Source organism: Triticum urartu, chromosome 5A (assembly GCF_056163025.1).
Source record: "Triticum urartu cultivar PI428250 chromosome 5A, HENAU_Tu73, whole genome shotgun sequence".
Lineage (NCBI taxonomy): Eukaryota > Viridiplantae > Streptophyta > Magnoliopsida > Poales > Poaceae > Triticum > Triticum urartu.
The window spans coordinates 602,197,097-602,204,571 of record NC_141877.1 but is presented as its reverse complement, the minus strand read 5'-3'; positions in this window follow the sequence as shown (position 1 = coordinate 602,204,571).

Genomic DNA, 7,475 nt, shown 5'->3' with positions numbered 1-7,475 from the left:
TTATGAGTTTGGCAATCACTAAAGACAAGGTGGAATCGTTTCACAGTTGACGCCGCCTGGAACATCATAGCATGATGGTGTGTCCGAACGTCGTAATCGAACCTTATTGGATATGGTGTATGATGTCTCTTACCAATCTACCGCTATTTTTGGGGGTTGTGCATTAAAGACAATTACATTCACTTTAAATAGGGCACCATCTAAGTCCGTGGAGACGACACCGCATGAACTATGGTTTGGCAAGAAACCAAAGTTGTTGTTTCTTAAGGTTTGGGGCTACGATGCTTATGTCGATAGGCTTCGGTCAGAAAAGCTCAAACCCAAAGCAGAAAATTGTATCTTCATAGAATACCCAAAAAAGACGATTGGGTATACCTTCTATCTCAGATCTGAGGGTAAAGCGTTTGTCGCTAAGAACAGGTCCTTTCTCAAGAAAGAGTTTCTCTCGAAAGAATTGAGTGGGAGGAAGATAGAACTTGATGAGGTTGTTGAACCTTCACTTCAACCAGAGAGTAGCGCAGCACAGAAATATGTTTCTGTGGCAACTACGTCAGTTGAAGAGAAAGCTAATGATGCTGATCATGAAGCTTCAGATCAAATTACTATCGAACCTCGTAGGTCGACAAGGGTGTGTACAACTTCTCAGTGGTAACCCTGTCTTAAAGGTCATGTTGTTGGACAACGATGAACCTATGAGCTATGAAGAAGCGATGGTGGGCCCGGATTCCAACAAATGGCTAGAAGCCATGAAATCCGAGATAGGATCCATGTATGAGAACAAAGTATGGACTTTGGTGGACTTGCCCGATGAACGACAAGCCATTGAGAATAAATGGATCTTTAAGAAGAAGACAGACGCTGATGGTAATGTCACCATTTGTGAAGCTCGACTTGTCTCAAAGAAGTTTCTGACAAGTTCAAGGAGTTGACTATGATGAGACTCACTCAATCATAGCGATGCTAAAGTCTGTTAGAACTATGTTAGCAGTTGCTGCACTTTCATTTACGAAATCAGGCAGATGGATGTCAAAAAACAAAGTTTCCTTGACGGTTTCCGTGAGGAAAGGTTGTATGTGATACAACCAAAAGGTTTTTGTCAATCCTAAGGATGCTAAAAGGTATGCAAACTCCAGCGATCCTTCTATGGACTGGAGCAAGCATCTCGGAGTTGGAACATACGCTTTGATGAGGCTATCAAAGCATTTGGGTTTATACAAAGTTTGCAAGAAACTTGTATTTGCAAGAAAGTGAGTGGGAGCACTACAACATTTCTGATAGGTATATATGGATGACATATTGTTGATCGAAAATGATGTAGAATTTCTAGAAAGCATAAAGGGTTGTTTGAATGGAGTTTTTCAAAGGAAGACCTGTGTAAAACTGCTTACATATTGGGTATCAAGATCTATAGAGATAGATCAAGACGCCTGATAAGACTTTCACAGAGAACATACCTTGACATGATCTTGAAGGAGTTCAAGATGGATCCTTCAAAGAAGGGGTTCTTTCCTGAGTTATGAGGTGTGAAGTTAAGACTTGAAGCTCGACCACGGCAGAAGAAAGAGAAAGGACGAAAGTCATCCCCCATGCCCTAGCCATAGGCTCTATACGATATGCCATGCTGTGTACCGCGATGTGCCTTGCCACATGTCTGGCAATGGGGTACAAGGGTGATCCAGGAGTGGATCATTGGACAGCGGTCAAAATTGTCCTTAGGAATAAGGAAATGTTTCTCGAGGTGATAAAGAGTTCGGCGTAAAGGGTTACATCGATGCAATCTTTAACACCTATCCGGATGACTCTGAGTACCAAACCGGATACGTATAGTGGAGCAACCATTTGGAATAGCTCCAAGTGGAGCATAGTAGCAACATCTAAAATATGAAATCGAGATTTGCGAAGAACACACGGATCTGAATGTTGCAGACCCGTTGACTAAAACTTCTCTCGTAAGCATAACATGATCAAACCCTAGAACTCATTGAGTGTTAATCACATGGTGATGTGAACTAGATTATTGACTCTAGTAAACTCTTGGGTGTTAATCACATGGCGATGTGAACTAGATTATTGTCTCTAGTAAACTCTTCGGGTGTTAGTCACATGGCGATGTGAACTATGAGTGTTAATCACATAACGATGTGAACTAGATTATTGACTCTAGTGCAAGTGGGAGACTGTTGGAAATATGCCCTAGAGGCAATAATAAAATGGTTATTATTATATTTCCTTGTTCATGATAATCATTTATTATCCATGCTATAATTGTATTAACCGGAAACCGTAATACATGTGTGAATACATAGACCACAACATGTCCCTAGTAAGCCTCTAGTTGACTAGCTCATTGATCAATAGATGGTTATGGTTTCCTGACCATGGACATTGGATGTCATTGATAACGGGGTCACATCATTAGGAGAATGATGTGATGGACAAGACCCAATCTTAAGCGTAGCACGAGATCGTGAAGTTCGTTCGCTAAAGATTTTCTAATGTCAAGTATCATTTCCTTAGACCATGAGATTGTGCAACTCCCGGATACCGTAGGAATGCTTTGGGTGTACCAAACATCACAACGTAACTGGATGGCTATAAAGGTGCGTTATAGGTATCTCCGAAAATGTCTATTGGGTTGGCACGAATCGAGACTGGGATTTGTCACTCCGTATGACGGAGAGGTATCTCTGGGCCCACTCGGTAATGCATCATCATAATGAGCTCAATGTGACTAAGGAGTTGGTCACGGGATCATGTGTTATGGAATGAGTAAAGAGACTTGTCGGTAACGAGATTGAACGAGGTATGGGGATACCGACGATCGAATCTCGGGCAAGTAACATACCGATTGACAAAGGGAATTGTATACGGGATTGATTGAATCCCCGACATCGTGGTTCATCCGATGAGATCATCATGGAACATGTGGGAGCCAATATGGGTATCCTGATCCCGCTATTGGTTATTGGCCGGAGAGATGTCTCGGTCATGTCTGCATGGTTCCCGAACCCGTAGGGTCTACACACTTAAGGTTCGGTGACGCTAGAGTTGTTATGGGAAATAGTATGTGGTTACCGAAGGTTGTTCGGAGTCCCGGATGAGATCCCGGACATGACAAGGAGTTCCGGAATGGTCCGGAGGTGAAGATCGATATATTGGACGAAGGGTATTGGAGTCCGGAATTGTTCCGGGGGTACCGGGTGACGAACAATGTGTCCGAAAGGGGTTTCGGAGGCCCCGGCAAGCGTTGGGGGGCCTTATGGGCCAAGGGGAGGGGGCACATCAGCCCACTAAGGGGCTGAGCGCCCCTCCCACCCTATCTCACGTAACTTGGAGAGGTGGGGGCGCCTCCCCTAGGGCAGCCACCCCTCCTGGCTTGGGGGCCAAGTTTCCTAGGGGTGGGGGCGCCCAAACCCATCTAGGGTTTCCCCTGTGGCCGCCGCCCCTCCCCTAGGGAACCCTAGGGCGCCTCCTCCACCCCCTTTCCCCTATATATAGTGAGGGAGAGAGAGAGGGCAGTTGCACCCTTCCCCTGGTGCAGCCCCTCCCCTCTCCTACACTTCCTCCTCCTCCTCTATAGCGCTTGGCGAAGTCCTGCCGGAGAACCACGAGCTCCATCACCACCACGTCGTCGTGCTGTCGGAGTTCTCCCTCAACTTCTCCTCTCCCCTTGCTGGATCAAGAAGGAGGAGACGTCCCCGGGCTGTACGTGTGTTGAACGTGGAGGCGCCGTTGTTCGGCGCTTAAATCGGAATCGACCGCGATCTAAATCGCTGCGTGTACGACTCCACCAACCGTGTTCTTGCAATGCTTCCGCTTAGAGATCTTCAAGGGTATGAAGATGCACTCCCTCTCTCTTGTTGCTAGCATCTCCTAGATTGATCTTGGTGACACGTAGGAATTTTTTTTGAATTATTGCTACGTTCCCCAACACTGAGTCTGGCCACTGGCCTATACGCACTAACCAACTACGCGGAAACAGTTATGGGCACTCGACGTCGTGGTATCAGCTGAAGCCTTCGTGACGTTAGCGACTGAGCGGCGCGCGCCGAGTTGGACCGCGTAACGCAACTTCCTTTGTAATGGAGGTTGCTAGGTCTGCTCACTGGCCGCGTACGCTACGTGCAGGTGTGCAATGGGCGATGGGCCCAGACCCCTGCGCGCATAGGAGTTAGACCGACGTGTTGACCTCTCTGTTGTGCCCAGGTAGGGCTGCGACGTGTTGATCTTCCGAGGCCGGACATGACACAGAAAAGTGTGTCCGGCCAAATGGGATCGAGCATGTTGGGAAATGTGGTGCACCCCTGCAGGGAAGTTTATCTATTCGAATAGTTGTGTCCCTCGATAAAAGGACGACTCGGAGTTGTACCTTGACCTTATGACAACTAGAACCGGATACTTAATAAAATACACCCTTCCAAGTGCCAGATACAACCCGGTGATCGCGCTCTCACAGGGCGACGAGGGGAGGATCCCCGGGTAGGATTATGCTATGCGATGATACTTGGTGAACTTACCATCTACTCTCTTCTACATGCTTCAAGATGGAGGCTGCCAGAAGCGTAGTCTTTGACAGGACTAGCTATCCCCCTCTTATTCTGGCATTCTGCAGTTCAGTCCACAGATACTACCCATTTCATTGATACCAATGCATAAGTAGTGTAGATCCTTGCTTGCGAGTACTTTGGATGAGTACTCATGGTTGCTTTGCTCCCCCCTTTTCCCCTTTCTATACCCTGTTGTTGCAACCAAACGTTGGAGTCCAGGAGCCAGACGCCACCGTCGACGACGACTCCTACTACACTGGAGGTGCCTACTACTACGTGCAGGCCGCTGACGACGACCAGGAGTAGTTTAGGAGGATCCCAGGCAGGAGGCCTGCGCCTCTTTCGATATGTATCCCAGTTTGTGCTAGCCATCTTATGGCAACTTGTTTACTTATGTCTGTACTCAGATATTATTGCTTCCGCTGACTCTTGTGTATTTGAGCTTATGTATTCGAGCCCTCGAGGCCCCTGGCTTGTAATATAAAGCTTGTATTATTTTAATTTGTGTCTAGAGTTGTGTTGTGATATCTTCTCGTGAGTCCTTGATCTTGATCGTACACATTTGCGTGTATGACTAGTGTACGGTCAAATCGGGAGCGTCACACCTGGTTGGCAGGGCCCATTTGGCCAGCTATAATACGAGCCTTGTTGCGAAGGCCGACGATGCGTCACCCAATTTTAGAGTGAAAAAGGGAGCGAACTTCGTTGCGATAGAACAGGGAGCGAACCACCTCCTTTTTGCTGACGATAGCCTGTTGTTTTTCAAGTCAAGTGCTGAGGGGGCTGCGAGGGTTTCAGTTTTATTGGAGACATATTGTAATGCTTCAGGTCAGAGGATAAACAATGAAAAATCTTCAATATTTTTCAGTAAGAGATGCCCACAAACGGTGAAAGATGAGGTCAAACAGATTTTGAATGTGACAAATGAGTCTTCGAGTGAAAGGTACTTGGGGATGCCCACGGAAGTTGGTCAATCTAAAATGGGTACCTTCAAATACTTGAGGGGCAGAATTTGGGATAAGGTAAGAGGATGGATGGAGAAACTTCTTTCAGTTGGAGGAAAAGAAGTGCTCATCAAATCAGTGGCGCAAGCCATTCCGTTTTACTCAATGGCATGCTTCCGATTACCAAGAGGTCTGTGTGAAAACACCGCTTCCATAATCCGGCAGTTCTGGTGGGGGAGTAAACAAGGAAAGAGGAAGCTAGCCTGGGTATCTTGGGATGTTATGACAAAGCCAAAGTTTCTTGGTGGCATGGGCTTTAGGGTCATGGAGATATTTAATCTTGCACTGTTGGCTCGCCAGGCATGGAGGTTGCTGAACGAACCAAGCTCTCTCAGTGCAAGAATCTTAAAATCGGCATACTTCCCAGATACAGACTTCCTCGAAGCAGAACTAGGCAATCATCCATCACAAATATGGAGAGTTGTTCTAGATGGGAGACATTTTAAGACAAGGCATTGTTAGACGGATTGGCAACGGGCAAACAACAGATATTTGGAGAGACAACTGGTTGCAGAGGCAGGGACCTTTAAGACCGATAACTTCTCTCACCCCCAATCCGCCCCAGTTCGTGTCTGAGCTCATAGACACGACCACAACACCATGGCAGGAGGAGCTAATCCGTACTACCTTTGTGCCGTTTGATGCTGAAGCCATTCTGTCCATACCTATATGCACTAGGGTTGTGGAAGATTTTTGGGCCTGGTCAGCCGAGAGGAATGACAGGTTTTCAGTGAGCTCTGCATACCAAATGATTATGACCAAAAAGGAGGACCGAGGGAACTGGCACAACCTTGGGGGCTCGACACTGAGTTCGAACCGCGGGGATTGGACGATGCTATGGCATATCAAGGTACCTTCTAAACTCAGGGTTTTTCTATGGCGGTTGGCGAGGCACTCCATGCCGATGGCGGACCTATTACACCATCGGCACATGTCAGAATCTCATCTGTGCTCGTTGTGCGGGAGGGAAGACTCATGGAGGCATGCTCTCCTAGAATGTACTATGTCAAGATGCATATGGGCGCTCTCGGAAGATGAGGTGGTACAACAGTTAAGTATGAACACGAATCCTAACGCAAAAAACTGGCTAATGGAGATGCATGACCAACTATCCCAAGAGCATTTTGTCCGGATGGTGGTGACACTTTGGGCTACATGGAGAGCTCGGCGCAAGGCTATCTACGAGGGAGTTTTTCAGAGCCCCCAAGGAACGAATCAATTCATTGAAGCCTATATAGCAGACCTGCAGATCATTGCAGGTGTGGAGAGCTGCCAGGTAAAACAGCAACCAGTGAGACCTCATCACTGGATAGCGCCACCCAACCGATGTGCTAAGATCAACGTAGATGCGGCGGTCAGAGCCAACCAAGGACGTGGAGTTGCTGCTGCAATATGTCGTGATCAAGCTGGCACTTTTCAGGGAGCTTCTGCTCTTGTTGTCGGGGGAATTAAGGAACCAGCAACGCTCGAAGCATTAGCAGTCGGGGAGGCTTTAGCGCTTGCTGAAGATCTCAACATACGCAGGATTCACGTTGCCTCTGACTGTAAAGTTGTAGTGGACGACATCAAAAGCAAAATGCCAGCTACATATGGAGCTATTCTACATGAAATCATAGAGCACAGTTCCTCGTCTATTTCTTGCATTTTTGTGCATGAGTTTAGGAGCTCGAATGTCGAGGCTTACAATCTAGCGAAGCATAGTTTAAAGTTGGGGGTTGGCCGCCATGTGTGGTTAAGCAACCCTGGTAATCTCTCTTTTGTACCTTTAAACATTGGCACAAGTTAATAAAGCTTCGCGTGATTGTCTAAAAAAAAGGTAGGGTGAATGTGTGATGAAGCTTGAAACCGGAGGTTAAGGTGTCAACTGAACTCAAATGAAGCGCGATCGTGAAATATTTGTTTAAGCTGATCTGAGCTGCCCGAG